This window comes from Coptis chinensis, chromosome 7 (genome assembly GCF_015680905.1).
Source record: "Coptis chinensis isolate HL-2020 chromosome 7, ASM1568090v1, whole genome shotgun sequence".
In the NCBI taxonomy this organism is placed as follows: domain Eukaryota; kingdom Viridiplantae; phylum Streptophyta; class Magnoliopsida; order Ranunculales; family Ranunculaceae; genus Coptis; species Coptis chinensis.
In genome coordinates, this window is record NC_141462.1 from 83,875,517 (window position 1) to 83,896,991 (window position 21,475).

Sequence of the window (21,475 nt, forward strand, 5' to 3'; positions counted from 1 at the left end):
TGGGCATTGGCGGTTGCCAAGAAAGGACGCCCTAAGATGATGGGAATGGAATCATGAGTAACTTCCGTGTCGAGAATAACGAAGTCAACGGGATAGTAAAAATCTTGAACGTTAACAAGAATGTTTTCAACTATGCCTTTGGGATACTTAATAGAACGATCAGCTAACTGCAAAGCTATTTTGGTTGGTTGAAGTTTTGTTAGACCTAGTTGTTTATATAAATAAAAAGGGAGTAAGTTAACACTCGCCCCTATGTCTAATAAAGCAGTTGTTATGAAGGTATCACCTAAGGTGCATTGTACAGTAGGACGACCAGGGTTCTTGTACTTAACAATTCCGTTATGTTTAGATAAAGAGGGATATTGTTCAGTTAAGAAGGCTTCGTGGGGTATGTTGGTTTTCCCCTTCTTGGTGCACAACTTTTTTAGAAACTTAGCGTGTCCCAGTAAACTTTTTATAGCATCGAGAAAATGTAGGTTTATAGTCAAATTTTTAAACACTTATCTAATCTCATCAAAATTCTCGTCCTTTTTAGACACAACTAGTCTTTGGGGATACGATGGTTTATCTTTATATTTAACATAAGGTTCAAAAGTATTATTAGTCTTTGCTTTATCCTTAGCCGTTTTCCATCTAGGTGTCCATATTGGAACCTCTACAGGTGTAGGATCATCAATTTCTATGGTGGTATTTAGTAAGGTTGTACCTCTTGGTTGTGGCTGGACTGGAACTTCTATAGTTGTAGGGTTTTCAGTTTCTATGACAGTATTCGGTATGGTTTCATTTTCAGCTTCCGTTTGCGGGCGATCTGTAAGCATAGTCACTTTTTTATCAAATACTCTACCTGAATGAAGGGTAGTGGCTGCCTGTAGGTCCCTTTGGTTTATATCACAATTACAGTGAATACTGGTTATTTCGAAGGCGGTGTTTGTTCACTAGTAGAAAAAAGGCTTTTTGTGACTGTTTTAAAATGTTATTTATGACCGTTGTGTTCGAAACGGTCACAAATGGTAGGAAAGGGTTTTTGTGACTGTTTTAAAAGGTTTTTGGTGACGTGCGTTTTCGAAACGGTCACAAATGATTTTTTTTCTAAAGAATGCGTATATGTGTGGAGAACTATTTGAGACTATTTCACTAAAAGAGTTACATATTACCCATCCTTAAGTGACCGTTTGACCCATCTATTTGACCCAACTAGTTTTTGGTCGAGCGCGCCACAACACTTCTAAAAAAAACTAATTCGAAACACAACACACCCACATTGACTCTCACCTCCTCTGTCTCCTACTTCCTTCAAACTCTAACTACCTGCTCTTAAAAAAAAAAAAAAAACACTTCACGACTCTCTCTTCACTCATTCTCATTCTCGACCAGATAGTGTCAACGTGTCTAGAACGCAAGAAATTACAACTTAAGGGACAGTGTATTCTTCTCTCGAATAAATTACAACTCAAAACTCAGTTCCCATCTCTCCCCACTACCTCCTCTATTCTTTACCCTCCTTTCCAGTTCCCATTGCTAAACTAGGTCCGGCTTTGATTAGAGCACATAAATCTAGAAATAAAGTTTGAACAAACTCTAGAAATTATTGAAGTAAGTCTCGAAAATCCGTTCTAGTGGTACTGAAGGCAAACACGCTGAAGAAGAAGGAGATGGGCACAATGCTCGAAGATGCTACTAATTTAATTGGACGATAGCCATGAAAGCCCATGTGATTAATCTACCCTCTCTCTCTCTCTCTCTTATGATAACCCATTTCGAAAAAGTCAGTTTTTTTATGCTTACTCCTTCACATCCGAAAAAGCTTTGATTTTCAAGGTTGGTTCTCTTATTCATACTTAATTAATTTTGGTACGGTTTTATTTTACACGTTGATTCTCTTAATTAATTTTACCACTAGAAAAAAAAATTGAATCTTCAATTTTTTCTAGCTGGGTATTTTTTCTTTAGTTTGTATTCCTTTAGATTTCAAGTTGCTTAAGTTTGTTTCAATTGTTTACAATAATTTAGTTTCTAGAAATGAATTAAAGTTTGGTTTCGGTGTTGGGTTAGCAAACGCTTCGACTTTTGGTTAATCTCCCCTCACGTTGGTTAGTTCTCTTTGGGGATAAATTTAATTAATCGACTGTTTGGCATCTAATTCGCATGTCTACGTTTTTAATGCCTTTTGACCTGGTTTACTAGCTTTTCATGAATGGTCATGCCTTCATAGGTATGTGAGAGAAGGGAATAACTAAGTGAAGGCAGTTGCAAATATGCACAAGGCGGAAAGATGAGATTGCGAGGCAGTCAAATGCTCCTATTGGCTTATCTAGTTAGTGAAAACTCAATGAAACTTTTACTAAACTTTGTATACAAATCTGTCATGGTCTTCAATTTTTCTCGTTAGTTTTATTGGATAAATAGGTTTGAAGTGATTGGAAGGTTAAGCTATTGTATATGTATGTGGTTGGAACTTGGAAGTTTGTGGGTTCACTAGGAAACTACTGTATATATAGTTTTGTTATCCTTAAGTTTCATTTGAATGAACATTAAGGTGGAGGAAATTTTATGCTAATTGAAGTGGTTCACCTAAAAACTGTCATTTAGTTTCATTTGGGTTTGAAATCACTAGTATTTTGCTAGGGAGTGTTGTGGCACATTTGATTAGATTAATTAATCTTTTTCCAAGAGGTGTTGTCTGGATATGAATATATGGTTGTATCCCCTACATTATCATTCATTAATTTATTCTTCCCATGGTCTATCATATGCAATCTCAGTGTTATGACTTAATTGTTCTTGTTTGGAAGGTACAAACCAAAGAGCATACCAAACATAATTTACATATCATTGGCAAGTGTCTTACGATAATATCTTTCCTATTAATGATGGTTTGCTTCCATTTCACTGAGTTATACAAGTTGTGTTCTCTTTGTACAGAGAGAAATTGAGGGGGAGAAACTCTCTATTAAAATTTTCCAGCAAACACCTTACCTATATCAACTAATTAGAAGCAATTATCATGTGTGGGGAGACGTCCAAGAGAGAGAGCTGGGATTTGTTGGTGTTAATTTGCACAGGATGTTTTCGAAACCGAAGTTCAATTCCCGCGGGAATTCCAGATTTGCTTTTAGCTAGTGAGCAATCATTTACCCAAGGTTTAATTCTATATATGACTGACTAATATTCAATGAACTATGTTATTTGATAGAGAGTAGTCTTTCTGTTTTTAACACCAATTTCTTATGGACTTTTGACTGGAGTTTTGGCATGATATTTACCATTAGAAACTTTGTATAACTCGCTAGTAAATCATAACAGAGGTGGAGAGGAATATTCAAACCAATTGATATTCACAGTTGATTTAATTGTTCGGGTCCATACGTATATAAATGGTGTCTGCACTTTAATTATATATCTTTGCTAATTGTTGTTTCGGAGTCTTAGCTAGAGATGATGAGTGAACGATTATCGCTCATCTATTGAACTTTCTTTTATGCGGTAATGATAATCTCATTATCTGGTTTGCTTAGTAATTGGGCTATATTATTGATCTTTCACTTCATTCTATTCTTCATAGAAATTTTGGTGTGTTTGCCTTGTTGTTAAGGTGGTCTTCATTAGGTGTAACTCGGTCAAGAAGTTAACCCGTCAGAAATCAGCAACTGCCCCAGTTTTGGAACCGCCTTTTAACATAGTTAGGTTGTGATTCAAGCCCTTGACATAAAAAAAATAAGTTTTATGTGTCTACTTTCCAGCCCAATTGGCCTCATTGCGTTCCGAGGCCAGTGGAAAAAGATTTTGTGTTTAGAAGTTTGGTCGGCAGAAAACAGTGCGTCAAAAATCAGTTTCTGCGCACTGTGTTTGAGCCCAATTTTCACATATTTAGAGTGAGATTGAGAATTTTTGTAAAGCTTAAGAAAGTAAGTTCTGTGTGTTATATTGACAATGCAAAAAGCCTCGTTGCTTTTGGATAACTGTGGAAAGTGTTATGCTATCCCGAAGATAGTCCGTCAGAATTCTTGTTTGCTGAAAATTAGGATTTTTACCAAGTTCGAGCTATAGTTACTCCTCGAAGGCTGGCATTAGGACTTCAAGTTCTACATTAAAAAGTAAGTATATATATCATAGTTTTCAAATAATCAAGTGGTGTATTATTTGGATGACTGTAGGAAACGTTATTGTATTGGTAAGTTAGCTAGAAAACCTACCGTGTTATCTTTTTATGTGCAAGAACCTATTTTGGAAAATATTTCTAGTAATGAACAAAGATCTTAAAATTTTCTTGGGTGTTTTGTATAGTTTTTGTAGCCTACGTTTTGATAGTGGTTTTGTTTGGAACTGACATGAATCTTAAGATAGTTTTGGAGACCTGAAAGTATAGTAAAAATTCGTTTTTGAGCAATTCTGACTTCTAGGTTTATTGTGCATCAGTAGGGCTGAAAATTTATATATGATGTTTTGAATATGAATGTTATCTAAAGTGAGAATAATGATTATTTTGAGCACGGTTATGTATGACAATTATGTTTTTAGTTAAGAGTTACGTAAGACTTGATTCTAATCTTGAAAGATTAAATATTTGTGTGACTATCGTGGTCATGGCTAGGGATATTTGTGTGTTATATTATAATAATTTTAGACTATGTAGTTAAGTTTGAATTAATATATATGTTAGCTAGTTTTACTTGTTTAAAATATGCTTTGTAGGATGGTATTATCATATAACGATGTAGGTAAACATACTAACATTCTTACAGGTGTGGATTATCGTATAACGATTTTGAAAAAGGCAAATTTATTTTATTTTTTGGTTAACTTTGATAAAAGGACGTCTCACACTGTATAGAGGAACTAATAGTCATGATGTAAATTTTACAATGTTTTTAGTAGATTTTAGACGCGCTAGAAAAACTAATGCCTTCCAAGGGAAGGAACTAAATTGTCTCGAGGAGTAAGAGTTATTTAACTGTTCTAGCATTCGTCAAGATGGTTAAGTAATTGGGTTGAGCAATGAGATATATATTGTTATGATTTCAGGTTATGACATGATTAAAATTTATGAAATGTTGAAAATACAGAGGGAGCTCTGTCAAAAAATTTGTAGGAATTTCCTGTCTTTGTATAGTTTGGGTTTTGCTTGGTTGGTCTGTATCGTGTCTCGAGTTTTGTAATGATTGTAAATGCCACGTGCCCTTGGTATTCAGTCATTATGAAATTTGGGGTGTGACAATAACATAATTAATGATGTCTCCTCCATTTATTATTTCCCTGAAAGAGGTCGACGAGGTAAGACATTATGGTGGAACTTTTATAACTATGACTTTAAAGATCGAAATGGTTTACTTCTTATTTATATGCATTTAAATATGATGCTATTTATGCCCAAAAGGATTTGCAATGTAGTTTTAGACTCAACTTGTAGTTTTGCATTGTTTAGTAGTTGATAAACATCAATTTCATATTTTTGTAGGGCCCTAGGCAACCAGATGGTAAACAATATAGTATTCATGCAATATGCTTTATGCAAGACATAATGAACGATCCTTCTCTTTTGCCATTGAAAGTAAATAGAATGCCTCTTACATTTTAACTTAATTTATATTTGATGTCTTTAGCAATTGTGTTTTTAACTTTTTTTTTCTCTATTTTGCAAAATATTAACTTTGTTGTTTCTTATATTCCAGCTAAAAAATCTTAGTCATAAAAAGGTCTTCACCGACAAGGAGATAAATGAAGTTCGAATAGGTTTTGTTATGTTCATCTAAAAATGCATTATGAATTATCTTCAAGATGAAGATGAACCATAAGGCTGAAGACATATGTGGGTGATTGACTTTGACGAGATTAGGTTATTTTTTCATTTGGATTTGGATTTGGATTAGGATGATTATATTTATATGAATTAGATTGGAAATGTGTTATTTACTTCATTACATTTTACGATTAAATACAAATATATATTGGTTATCCAATGGGATTGGAATGTTTCAATGAAATTAGCAATATATATGAGTGTTACTTGAAATTTAATAGATCATATTTAGATATGTAGTTTATTCAGGTGTGTAGTTTATTACAGGTATCCAATTTTGGGGGTTTTTATATATATTCACGTTTTTTTTAATAAAAAAAAAAAACAATATATACATATCACGGTTTTAGCAAAACCGTCATGACTAATGGTACTTTTTATGACCATAAAAAAGATGAATGCATAACAGTTTATTTAAAACTGTCACAAATGATATGATTTGTTATGATGGTTTTTGAGCAGTTGTTACTGTTTTTTTTTATTGTTTTATGACTGTTAAAAAGGATGAATACATAACCGTTTATTTAAAACCATCACAAATTATATGATTTGTTGTGACAGTTTTTGAGCAGGTGTTACCGTTTTTTATGGTAGAGAGAGGCTAATCTGGAACAAATATTTGTGACGGTTTTGAAAAAAAAATAAATGACTCCCACTCCATCACGGTTTTGAAAAAAAAAAAAAAACAGTGAGAAAAAACTTTTTGTCACTGTTTTTAACAGTGATATAAAGCCTTTTTTCTTGTAGTAGTTGACTTAGGATTAGGCACTGCGTGACCTGGAAACACGTCTGTTTGGTTATTATTTTGGTTAGGAGACATGTCAATAACCTTTTGGCACAAAGACTGCATCATTTTCATCGTTTGATTCATCATATTAGAGTTTTGATCATGCTGATCTTTCATCAAGTTGGAGTTTTGTTACATAATTTTATTTTGTTTTTCCAACAAGGTCACTACTACTTTGTCTGCAGATGGTTGGACTGGAATTAAGGCTTGTTGAGTGTTCATGTCTTGATGTTGATAGTTCTGGGTCATGGGCACTAAACCTCTATTCTGGTCACCTAAGTTTCCTTGTCCTTGAGGTTGAGTTAACTGGTTGAAATTTGATGGTTGTGGTGGTGGTTGTGCATAGACAAGAGGATAATAGAAGTCGGAATGCTCAAGACTAAAATATACATTACAACGAGTAGAGTTAATGTTCATGACTGGAGTAGGTTGTTGTTGAACAAAGAGGGCATTGATAAGAGTTTTAAGCTCGGGATCATGTTTAACCTCAAAAGAAGAAGGAGTGGAGCGGGAAGATTCGTTACCTCCCTAATTGTTGTTCCTCTTAGATTGATCTTCTAAGAATTTATAAGCCTCCAAGGCTCCTTTACTAAGAAAACTACCCCCAGTCATGATATCTAGAACCTCCTTATGATGATGTGAAAACCCTTGAAAAAGGCACGAACAAGCGTGTCTTTCGCAAGGTTATGATGCGGGCATTCAATGAGAAGATCAGTAAAATGATTACAGGCATCTGAAAAGGATTCATGAGGATTATGGCGGAAGAAATAAATCTTTTGAAGCATTTCATCTGTCTTCAGGGGTGGGTAAAATTGTTCCATGAACAATTGAACAAGATTAGCCCATGAGTCCACAGAGTTTGGCGTTTGGGCAGTTAACCAAGACGCCGCCTTGTCGGATAGGGTGAATGGAAACACCCTAAGTTTAATTTGATCCGGACTTACGCTAGGATGATGAAATATAGTGAGAACTTTGTTCTATCCTACGCATGTGTTGATAAGGCTTCTCGTGGTCTAAACCATAGAAAACCGGTAATAAGTTAAATATATTCGGGGGAATTCAAAAATCCCCCACTAGGTCTACAAGAATGATGCACGATTTAGGGCCATCGTTTAGTGCTTTATAAAAATCAGAGAGAGGAGTCTCTGGTTCTTTAGCCATTGATGCAGGTGTAGTGTGTGAAATTCTAGATAGGCGTGTAGTATTGCGTCTACAAAAAACAAGCCTGATTATACTAGAATTGAAACTCCTTTGACAGAAGAGGCAAGGAGTGGAAGAAAGAGTATCTGAATGCCTCCTTGCTACGCGTATGAATAACGTCTTGTATACGCAATCTCAGTGTATTTTAAGAAGTTGGAAACACTGAATATAAAAATAATTTGGACAAAAGGAGAGCCGGTGAGTCACCTAGGAAAATTGGGCTTCCTTCAGAAGGGGCGCGGGCGCGCTTGGAAACAGGCTTATAAAGGCTCGGGCGTGCTCTTGCCTGACACAATGTCTATTACTTTGAGGGCGGGCGTGCTCAAATGATAGGATTAATATGGTGCGGGTGCCTACTCTAAAAAATTTGAAATTTTTACAGTAGTTCGCTAAGACGTCCAGTAAGTCTCTTGTAAAATTTCAGATCAATCGGAGTTATGAAAGTCCTTCTACTGCCCTGCAAAGTTTGTGAAATAGTTTTCAGACACAACCCAAACAATCTAATGGTTAACCAATCAAAACACCCGAGCCAAAAATCGCCAAATTTTATTGGAGAATCATGACAGATCATACGTGTTCCCATAAAATATTTAGAGCAATTGGAGTTTTACAAACCTTCCTTATCGGTTGTTGTTCCAAAAATTAAGTGTTGCAAAACTGCAGAAACACACTGGAAACAATCCACTAGTTAGGTAGTCAAAACAAATAAAAAACACTTCAAATTTTTACTGTAAACGCCTAACTTATGATAGATACTCCTGTAAAATCTTAGAAATTTTAGAACTACTTAAGTAACCTTACTCGTCAGTTTTTCCCAAAACTTACGGTTTGAAAGCTGAAATGCAGCACTGTAAAGATGGTAATAGTTCACTAGGTAAAACAACTAGGAAAACTCTGAAAATATTCCAGTAAATCAACAACACCGTAAATATTATGCCTGAAATATTTCAAAATTTTCGGAAATTTATAAATACCTTTACCATAGTGTTCTTCACTGTGAATCCACAAACACAAGGGAGGGCAGGCGCGCTCGGAACAAGGCAAAATGGAGGGCGGGCGCCCCTGTGCCTAAAACAGTGAACAGTAACGAAAATGCAAGAAATAAGAAAGAAAAATTAAAAGGGTGGGTGGGTTGAGAATGGGGGATTGCCCTTTGAATTCAACCAATTGAATTCTTGTCCTGAAAGAGTTTAAGATGCCAGCGGCGCCATTTGATAGTTAGTAAATTGATTCTTAATTATCTATAGATGAATATAAACAAATAATGATCAACTACCTTATCAATATTATTTCTACTCTCAATTCATTATGCAATATAAAGAGTACGGATTCGTTTCACTCCTAAACTACCAAGACTAAATCGAATCCAATTAATCAAACATAAAGAAACAATGGTGAGAGTAATATTATGTTGAGAATTTATACTACGAGGTACTACTATCAATTTATCTTATACTAATATTAACTAAAGTAATTAAATATAGATGAATCAAATATGGAGAAAACTAGAGAGAGATTGAAATCCACTTTTTAATTTCTTAACATGCTAGCATAGATTTGTATATAAAACCCTAGTCTAGATATTCTCACACAAGGTTAAAATATAAAGACTAGACTTTTAATGATCTCTAATTACTTTATACTATCTCTAGTCATAAACTAATTAGCATGAGAGAAAGCTTGTTTCCATTCTCATGGCAAACTCACTATTATCTAGTTTAGGTTAAACTCTTCATATCTCTAAGTCAAGAAAAATATAAACTTAAACCCTAACAATAAATCTATATTAACAAATCAAGTCCTCTCCAAGCTTCATTCAAACTCCTTCTAATGGGAGTTTAGCTATGAATCATGGGACTATTATGGACATAATAATAGAAAGAAGAAAACATAATGAATAACTATTTTATTAAAGATAACTTGAATTGAATTAATGGTGGCTACAAACTAAACTCATAAACTAAAACTAAAAAGAAGAGAAAGAGAGAGAACCCTAATTTATTCTAACTAATGGAAGGGAGAGAGAGAGTTTAGGGTTTTTATTCTCTTATATAATGATACAAAATCGTGCATGGCTTTTTAGGTTAGGTTATGGACTATAAATCAAGTCCATAACCCAATTGGTTGAATCTAAAACTTTCAATTCTGGTCATGTTATTGTAGCGCGGGTTTTCACTGACTTATACTACTCTTATTGAGTCAAGGTCTGGACCATTGGAAAGAGTTTTCTGAGCCAGACATTTTGATATATAATGGGCCCAAATCCGAAGCTTAAGTCCAAAGATATGGCCTTTTGAAGTTCTGTTGACTTTTCTTCAGCTCTCTAATCCGGTTTGACTTTCACTTAACAGTGTTGACTTGGGTTTTTTAAGGGTTTTTTTCTCCATTAAACTTGGGTTTTCTTCATGGAACTTCCCTATAGCAATCACTTTAACTTATTTTAGAGCCTAATTAGTAACAAATTTACATTTATTCAACTCCGAAGCCTGTAATACTCAAAAGCACGTAATTAGTGATAAACCTATATTATTAATAACATAATTGGCTAAATATAAATACTATTAAAGGGTTTAAACTATAGTTTTGGGCTCTTATCAACTGACTTGGATATTTTCAAACATAAACAGGGTACTCATATTCATGTTGTCCTACTGAAGAAATATTTTAAGGATTTTGGAGATATCCTTCAAGAAAATGTGTTAAAGGAAGGCAATATCTACACATTAGAGAAATTCGACGTTTGGTTTGCGAAAAGTTATAGGCCAGTTGAGAATAATCACAAGATCTTTTTCAAAATTGGCACATTAATCGTGCCAATTAATGAAGAAGGTATTGACATTGCAAGGCACAAATTTGCCTTCTCCCAGTTTGACACTATTTCAAGACAAGTTGATAACAAGACTCACCTAATAGGTAATATTCTGTTTCAATGACCACTTACCTTTGTTAACTTAGAACTTTGTTGCTTGGCTTTCTCCTGACATTTATGTAACAAACGATTGTAGATGTGATTAGCCTACTGAAGAGCGTCAGCAACATTACACCCAAATTTGGAACAATTTTCCAGGAAATTGTTATCATGGACAAGAGGTGACTTGCCGTCCTTACATCTTAAATGAGCCCAATATGAATTTTCCCTTCTAGCACAGGTTATCCTATTATCAGTGAAATGGAATTGACTATTACATTATGGGGTCAGTTGACCGACTAGTTTCCGGATGACATTTTCTCACAGCAAAATGTTATTGTCATTGCAACTTCACTCAATGCAAAATAAATTCAAGGTTAATAACTTTTTTGGATTCACACTACTAGAATTCGTTTTGCAGTGCTAATAAAAAAAAGCTACAAGTGTTTAACATGTCCATATTGTTAGGGAAAATTTTTCTTTCATCACTTAATGCAACAAAGGTCTACCTCAATTTGGATGCTGCCGTTGTTACTGCCTGCAAAAACAGTTTTATCTATCCTGCTGGTGCACTAATTTGTTCTTCTATCATACAATTTGATCATGTTGCCTCTTACTCATGTCCTTTGTCACATTCCTTTTCATTGTACTTTGGAGGGTACCAACATGCAAATAGACCATCTGGATCCATCTACAACAGCGGGCCTTTCTGAGGAAGAGCTGCTTAGAAACTGTAGGGTTTCGATAGACAAATTAAAAGAGATGGGTCTAGATGAATCCTACAAGGTAACATTCACTCCTTTTAGGTTTATTGTGTTTCGTTGCCTAATTCATTGATGGAAATAATTGTCTTAAAACAGGGAGAAACATATACTTGCTAAGCAACCATCGGATATGTCTTCAACACAAATTGGTACTATAATTCATGCAGCAACAACAAGTGTAACAAAAAAGTTGTTGGCAGAGTGTGCCCGGACTGTGGGGTTGAAGTTGGCAGCCGAAGTGAGAGTTTACTTATAAATTCCTTATCCAACCAATTCTTTGTTAGCTTAACAATCTTAGAAACTTTATTTCAAATGGACAGGTACATGCTGCGCATGGATGTAGAAGATTCGTCTGGGGTTACTCTATTTGTTGCATTTGATAGAGAAGCTGAATAAATTATTCAAAAGCCGGTTAAGGAATTGGTTGACTCCTACAAAAAGGCAACCCCCTACAATTTTACAAATCACCTAGGCATTTGTTTTTTTAGTTAAAAAAAATATAACCTAGGTCTAGCCAATTTGAATTATCTTCTCACCGTTATAGGAGAATGACCCACAAGCTGTTCAGACTGCATTGGAACAAGTTGCTGGAAAAGAATTCATTTTCCAAGTGAAAATAAATTACTACAGTCATAATAAAGAAAGCCAATCTTTTGTTATCTACAAATTTTTTCCAACTACTGTGGATGATGACACGATAATAAAAGAAGCCATTGAAAAGGTAATCCTCTGTTCCCTTGACTAAATTTCAGATTAATTCAACTGCATTAAACTAATTCTGGTTCAATACAAGACAACACAAATAGAAGCATTGATTTAGATGATGGACTTATTGGAGTTGAGGTGTCAAGCCAGGCTATGTAATCTGAACTCCCCCGAGCAAAAAAAACAAGGATAATGTAGTGGGTAAACACTTATTCAACCATTTTCTCCAATTCACTTATACTCACTTGAACTACTCTATTTGGTTTGTTTGTCAAGAAAATAAAAACAATCGGTATAACTAATTATTTTCTTCTCCCTAATGCAGGACATGTGTGCAAGGCATCTATCGAATCATGTTCCATTTTCTTCCTACTCTGAGATTTTGGGCTCACAAACTTCTCTTCCTTCAGCAGTCCACCTTTCAGATCTGTTGCATTTTAAGTTTGACTCTGTGTGACATTGTTAGACAATATGTATTGTCACAAGATTTCTTCTACTTTAAGCTAGGATGTGTTCTTAATTTGTGCTGTGTTTTTAAGACACAATCTCTTATTTAATTTGATGTACGCTTGGGTTTGATTTTTTTTAACTAATTCTTCTTGGTGCTATTATGCCCCCCCCCCCCACTTCTTTTTCACGCTGTATTGTTTTGCTTGCATACCATGGGCTAATTTCTCCTCCCAGAATTAATCATCCCTACAATATGGTTTAACCGCTAAGGCAAAGGTAATGCCTCTCAACACGTTTCGTTTCTTTCATGCAGACCATTATGGTTAGTCCATCTGTCTTTTTGTATATATTCTACAAACATTAGCAGCTCAATTCTCCTGTTTCTCTTACTCCAAAAATTTGTTAACATTAAATTATGCATTCAGGCTATCCCTAACGTGAAAACATACTTATGCTAAAAGGGTGGACACCCCCACAGTGCAGTTGGCCCAGCAGACGTTTCAGGCACCGAAATGTTATCCGATGCCGACTGGGTCGGATGGTAGTGGGTATGTGAAAGCTGAGTTGGGGATGAAGATTGCTTGTGGGTTTGAGCTGATGTATCAGCAAAGAAAGAGTTAAGGACCAGATAGGAAAGGGAGTTCGTGGTAAGCTTTTCATGAGAGCTTAGAGAGTAGTGGGTACTTCACGGAGCTTCTTTCTGGGTCAAATGAATATCGCCGGCTTATGGAAAATGCACAACAGTAATTTAGGAACATTTCTTCATACTCTCTGACAAAGTATTTACTATATTAAAACTATACCTAACAAGTTTTTGCGTCGATACCTTTCTTTGCATTGTTGTTGATTTTAAACCTTTTCCAGTCAAAATTAGCCCAAAGAAAAACATTTACCTTGCTGCTATAGAGGAAGGTTGTGATTTGCCAGGATCAAAAGGATTTTGCCTACATTATTTTATTTGGAAGCATGTATGGATAAGTGGATGTTTTATTTTACCTCAAACATAACTCGAGTTACAAAAACAATTCTACTATCCAATCTATGTAGCAGAAACCAGTATCGTCGATTGTGATAAGACTATAATAATAGCATTATTTGTTCGCATTAAATTATGCATGCCGGCTATCCCTAACGTGGAAACCTACTTATGCTGAAAATATGGACACCCCAAAATGCTACTATTCAATAAACCATTAGTTGGTTACTTTGTCACATGTTATGGATATATGGAACTGAACAGAATAGATCCCCTGTGCGTCTATGTTGTCTTTAATGAACACTGTTGATATATCTCCCATCAATGTATTGTTGAAGGTATGTCATTGTCTTGGGAAATAGTTGTTTTACTTTGTAATTATGCAGTGGCCACTATACATGCTTTTGTGATTCCACCAGTTCACAATCATCGCCTTTTATAGTTGTTGCTTATCTCATTCTTGATTTAAGCATTTCTCTACTCAGCTGTTTAACCAGATGAACTTATCTGACTTCTGCGTTTCATCATTAAATTACTTGCAGGCTGTATGTTTACTGAAAAAATGACTCCTTTGTAAGCATTAGGTTTCGATGCATGAGAAGCAAACAGCCTTATTCTACATGTAGTTCAGGTAATATCGCATTCCAAAAAAAATATATACATATTATTCCACTCTTACTCTTAAAATACGCTGCATTTATCCATATTCAAGGTAGTCAAACTTGCCGCCTCTGTGTGGGGATTACCTGTCTGATCCATTGATTAGTATTTGTTGTTTTCCGTTTCATTGGTAATAGAATACGACAAAGTCGGCGATTTCTAACGACTTGGGGCAGAATTTGGTCTGGAGTGAATTACCATAAGTGTTCATATGGTGTGGAATATATCAAACTGTGTCTTTGGACCATTTCTTTCCTCGCCAACCCCCCCTCGTTATTTAAAATGCCCATATATATTGTTCAGGTGCTATGTTTGCTGTAGTTTAGTCTCTGTTGTTTGCTCCTTTCGAAGCTTACTTTAGTGCTGGCCATTTGAAACACACTCAGTTGCTAGCTCATGGTGCCTGATTCTAATACTCTTGCAATGTCTAAGGAGATCTCACCTTTCAAAAAGCATGTTTGTGTTCATGACATGCTAACATATGTCTGCTTATGTCCTGCAAATATTATTGTATTGTTTTTAAGAAAATTATAAATAAGATGAGTTCGCCTAGTTAAAGCAGGAATCGACTCCACCATGTGTTGGATGAGTATCTCTTCTTTCACCTTAGTTCTACCCATTTAGAATAGGAGTCAAAGACTTTCACTGTTGAACTACTGTGTGAGGGTTAGTCATGCATTGAGATTTACACACAACCTAACTTGATCAAGAAAACTAATTTGGTTACTTATCTCTACATCAAAATTGTTGTTTGGGAATATATAATACCCGAAATAGGACCAACTTTGAGCATGCTGCAATACAAGGTGTTTATAATCATGCCCGACATCATGTCAAGGCAGTCGCTGAAGCCTACAATTCCCCAGCCAAGAACCCCACTTCCATAACAACCCACATATAGCAATATTGAGTGTGCCCACACTCAGCAGACTCTATATAGCAGCAACCTCAAAATTATCTGCGATAGAGCCTTCAGCAGCTTCGATAACCAAAATGGGTACAATTGGAATAAGTCGTTTGAGAGCACAACCATTTCGACACTGAAAAAATAAGAAAATTCGGCTAAAAACACACACACAACGGAACTGCCACGTGGTTGCAAACAGATCACGTTTCTAAACTGCAGAGTACAATGAACTAAATGACCTGTTATTTAATGCTTCCATTATGCTATGAACAAAATGAGGGTTTAACGCCAAAAAAAAATGTGTAACTTCAAAGCACATTAATACCCAGAACTAAAGCTCATTAGTAATTAAATCAATTATAACTTATTTAACACTGGATTTCACTTTTTGGTTCCACGTTAAGCTCTAACTTTATATAAATCATTTTCGACCAGATGAACAACAAAATTTGTTAAAAAGTTTCTCTTTTCCTTCCCCTCTTCATTGTGGTATGTTTGTATGTATTTTAAATTCTTTCTTTCTAAATAGTTTTATTTTTTTTCCTCTATTATTAACCCGATTAATCATAATAACCTATCATTACTGCAACTGCTACTAATCTATACTTTTGTCAGATGGAATTATTCCTACCTCATTCCTCTCAACTATGTTGATTGAATCAATATTTTTCTTTTTTAGGAATGGATAATCTGCCAATCATAGCTCCAAATACAAGCAAGCCATCATCAACATCCTCTGAAGACAAATTCAACATTTATAAGGCCCATAGCACCTCAATTATTACAAATCTAAGAGCAGTGAGTTATATTTTCGACAACATCTACAAGTCGCACATGAAAATAAAGGTATCAGTTGGGGAGAAGCCAATCGCAAAAAATGATGATATAGAATAGGACTCAAATTCCATGGACGACATAAATTAATTTGTAATACATCACGAGTTAAACTCGAACATCACTTGCCACTATCTTACCTTCAACAAACAAATTGAAACTGTCGAGTTTTCTTATTACCATTATTTCCCCTGATAGTCAAATTCTACTTCTAAATGCTTTCAATGCCTTGGCGAAATATTTAGTAAATAAAGTTACCCCAAACCGCATCCCCAATTAAGTGTTTTTTTGGGCTGATTACACTTTCCATGTTGCCTACATTTCAAAAAAAACAATCAAACTACAAATAATGTATGCGTTAGTTTATATTACACGGAATCGACTTTGTGCATCTACTAAATATCGATCATATTCAAACCAGGCGATTCATTGTTAACACACACACACACACACATATATATATATATATACAAAATCAAGCCTATAACTAATCACGATACGTATACTAAGCATACTAAAAAAAACATTTACAACTATATAATAAGGTAACAAAAACTACAATAAGTATTTCGGAGATGTTAATACACCTAATAATAATAATTTATACACTCCGTGCCAAAGGCACATGCACTCACTAGTTTATATAAGAGTAGAGAAACCTCATATCTCTACACTACAACAATTAACACATAAAGAAGATAAAGGTTTGGAAGAGAAACGGTGCTTTGCTATTCATTATCGGATTCAATATATAACTTTTGTTATGGATCAAGGTACTACTTTTTATCGGATCATTATTTACATTCTTTATACTATGTGAAATAATATGTGATTCTTGATCCTCTAAACACTATTAAATTAGTGTTAACATGTGGTATCGGAGCTTTGGATTAATTCATATTTATTTCCTATAAAGTTGTGTTTTTAATGATATTGAGTGTGTTGTTCTCTTTCGAATTTTGAATGAGTATTTACTAATTGATTTTTTGATTAACTCTTTGCTGTTATTATTCTTTGGGTATCGTATGGCTTAATATATGTACAGTATTGTCTAATGATTTTGATAGGCGATATCTTTTTCTTTATTGTTCAAGTATATGTATGTTAAGTTTTATCTTGTCTGTTAGGCTGAATCCAAATGGTTATCAATTTATATATATATATATACGGTTTGGCTAGGATGACATTCTTAGCGTGACATACTTATAGTGACATCCTACTGTTCACGTCCTTAAAGCCCGGCCCACGAACCAACGAAACACAAAACTGAAATTTGTTACAAACCTTCGTCAAACAGTGTCCGAAACCGAAGCCAAACTCTAAAAACTCCAAACTCCAAACTCCAAATTGAAAAACCCACTCCGGCCTCCCACTCTGACATACCACGTCATTGCAAGCTTGAAGGACAGGTTAGTTACTTCCCTTATTTTGGTACAATCAGCTATGTCTTCATCAGTAACAAGTGAATTAAAATCATTGCATCTGTTTTGATAAATTTTTGATAAATTTTCGTTTTTAGGAATACTTGATAAAATCATTGTATCTGTTTTGATAAATTTTCATTTTTAGGACTACTTGATAAAATCATTGCATCTGTTTTGATAAATTTTTGTTTTTAGGACTACTTGAATCTGTAACCATGACTCCTTGTTTCTAAAGGTAGTAACTAGTAGGAGGAGCTAGTTTTTAAAGACAAGATTGAAGTTTGAATGGTGTTTACTTCAACCTTAAAGTAACAAGATTGAAGTTTGAAGTATGTCGTAAAGTAACAATAATGAGTAAACTGTTGGATTATCAGTTTGGAACTAGCATATTCGGTGAACTCTGTTAGAGTTTTGAACTTTGTTAGATTTCGGTGAACTCTGTCAAAGTTCGGTGAAGTAGCATATTCGGTGAACTCTATCAGAGTTTTGAACTCTGTGACTCTGTCAGAGTTTTGAAGTAGCATATTCGGTGAACTCTGTCAGAGTTCGGTGAAGTAGCATATTCGGTGAACTCTGTCAGAGTTCGGTGAACTACTGCAGCTTCTTACGAACTAGTCAAGGTTGAAGTCCTCTTGAGTTGCTCGACCCATAGAATCTAGTTATGGCTATAGACCTTCTTGTCTCTAAGATGTAATCCTCTCACATTTGAAAGTACAAACTCCAAGATGTTTGATGAGACTTAGTTATTGAGCAAACATGTAATTTGAAGTTTGTGAAATCTTGTACACTACTCCGATCCAATCCCATGTTATTGTTCAGTAACCCAAAAGCACTAGAGGGCTTCCTCAGTTTTGTAAAACATGAGCCTTACAGACATGCGGTTTCCAGTTCAACACTTCAAATCTTAAAGTTACAATAGAAGTAATAAGCTATAGTTACGAAAATTTAGCAGTTCTAAAATCTCTAGGAATAAAAAGATCATTCTATTTCATACCCACTAGGGAGGTGGACTGTGTGCACTTTCACTTGCGTTTTATTTTCTTAACTGGCTTGGTATTGAAATATTAACTAGGGATTCTTTAAGTAAAAAGGTTGAACGTCACTAAGCAGAAATCGGTAGCTATCCTCACTGCACATTAAAATTATAACTTGTTGTTTTGTGAGAAGCATAGTATTTACTTATCCAAAATGGGAATTTTTTTTTGGGTAGATTGTATCCGTGCACTTTTCCTCGACACGGCCCTGCTTGAGAAGTATTTTGAAGAGTTAACAGTAATTTTTCTTTTAGTTTTTGTTTACCTACTTTTTTGAAGTCCAGTAATATGATTTCTTAAGTTGGTCTAATGTTATTATGCAGTGAAATAAGAGACATGTATTTGTAAATTAATAATAAATCTAGGAAATACCAATCTTCGGTACTTTTGTGAGATGCTTTCACTAGTTCTAGTAGCATATACTTTCGGAAGATTAAAGAGAACGCCGCTAGTAAATGACTAGGAAGAATATTATATTTTTCCTATATTCTCGCTTTTGTGGATTGATGTTTTGTCGTCTCAGATCTTGACATTATTCAGATGAGCATTGGGAGGAAATGGAAAGAAGTCATTGACATTACCGATCGGATCACATACAGCTTCCATGTAAGTATCATTCAATTGATGAACTCGATGGTTTGTTTATCTCGAACCTCACTATTTGTTACCCACCTTGTCACGGGATGATTCAAAGAAAGACAAATCAACTAGAAGTCGATACAATGTATGAGGAAGTTTAGATTACATCATTTGGGGAAAAGGCAGCTACTCAATTGGTTTTACAAATTGCAACAATGTTCTCGATCATCTTTTATCCTCAAAAACTCCAAAGATTGAGCCATGAATGAGTACATGAGATACAATCTTGGATGTAACAGGTTTATTAAGAGGAAAGCGATATTGATCGGTTTTGCTATTCACAGTTTTTCTGCGATTGTTAGCATTAAATATTTTATGTGTTCTGTCTTCTTGTTCTGCTGAAATTGCTCTTATTTATATTTTTACACTGCAAAAAGTCGAACTATCTGTAAAACATAGGTTTTCTGATTTAAATACGGAGGAATTGACGATTTTTCCAAATAAGTTTACATTGAATTTGTCCAATGGTTTCAGATCTGTATGATCGTTTAGTGTCACTTGTTTTAAGCAAGATGGGTATTTTTGAAAATGGAAAGAAATCTTTTTAGAACCAAATCCGATTAAAGACTCCTTAATTGCTACATTATACGGTAGTTAGTATCACCTGTGAAGCAAAACTGATTTTTTAAGGACACGAGCTGTGCTAAAATGTGGTATACAACTCTTTGCATGCAAGCCGAAAGCGCTTATGGTGATGCTTGGTGTGTGGTGCTCCAAAATCTTTGCCACTTTAAATCATCTGTCGGGTTAGTGAAAGCCCGAAAAGAACTATATAACACATTGTCCAATAAGGTTTTATACTTTGCGTAGCCTATGTTTCTTTTGAAGTAGAAGATAAAACGACCGATATAATCAAAACAAATTCAGATAGAAGCGATTATATTGGACATACAGAATTTCCCGGTTTACATTTTCTCATCGAAACCCGGACATTAATCGTATATACATCTAAATTCCTTGAAGAAACTAAAATCCATGCATTTCTCATGAATGAATGAAACTATTTCCTCAAGCAAGGAATCCAAGTCTTTCTCCATTCTTCTTTGCTAATCGAATCAGTCCTTGTCTTTGCTTTGCATCAGCTCCAATTGATTTGCAAAATTCAGTAATTACCTATGACAAGGTTGAATCCGCCAATATCAACTATAATGAAATCTCTTGCATTTACGTGTGTGTGTGTGTGCTGCTCTGTTCTTCTATTGCTCTTAGAAAGATATAGAGATTGTAACTTTCATCAGGCATCACCACAGACTGAAATGTATGTTTAGCTATTGAATGAAGAAAAAAATGGAGTAAGTAGTTGTACCTGTGAGTGAAGGGCAATTGCCTTGCCTCTAAGTTGATTGAACCGTTTTTTGCCAACAATATCACGAGTGACAACAACTATAGACAAAAATCCCAATGTACATAAACAGTGTAAATAACTTAAACATCAAAACTCTGACAGAGTTCACCAAATATGCTAGTTCAAAACTCTGACAGAGTCACAGAGTTCACCGAATATGCTACTCGAACTCTAATAGAGTTCAAAACTCTGACAGAGTTCACCAAATATGTTAGTTCAAAACTCTGACAGAGTTCACCGAATATGCTAGTTCAAAACTCTGACAGAGTTCAAAACTCTGACAGAATTCACCGAATATGCTAGTTCCAAACTGATAATCCAGCAGTTTACTCATTATTGTTACTTTACGACATACTTCAAACTTCAATCTTGTTACTTTAAGGTTGAAGTAAACACCATTCAAACTTCAATCTTGTCTTTAAAAACTAGCTCCTCCTACTAGTTACTACCTTTAGAAACAAGGAGTCATGGTTACAGATTCAAGTAGTCCTAAAAACAAAAATTTATCAAAACAGATGCAATGATTTTATCAAATAGTCCTAAAAACGAAAATTTATCAAAACAGATGCAATGATTTTAATTCAGTTGTTACTGATGAAGACATAGCTGATTGTACCAAAATAAGAGAAGTAACTAACCTGTCCTTCAAGCTTGCGATGACGTGGTATGTCGGAGTGGGAGGCCGGAGTGGGTTTTTCAATTTGGAGTTTGGAGTTTGGAGTTTTTAGAGTTTGGTTTCGGTTTCGGACACTGTTTGACGAAGGTTTGTAACCAAATTTCAGTTTTGTGTTTTGTTGGTTTGTGGGCGGGCTTTTAGGCTTTAAGGACGGAACTATAATTATGTCACTATAATTATGTCCTAGCTAAACCGAATATCATCCTATATAATATATATATATATATATATATATATATATATATATATATATATATATATATATATATATATATATATCGGTTTGTCTAGAGTGCCACTCTTATAGTGACACTCTTATCTCACAATCCTCTTGAACCGTCGGATTACATCCTGATCTCAAAGGATCTA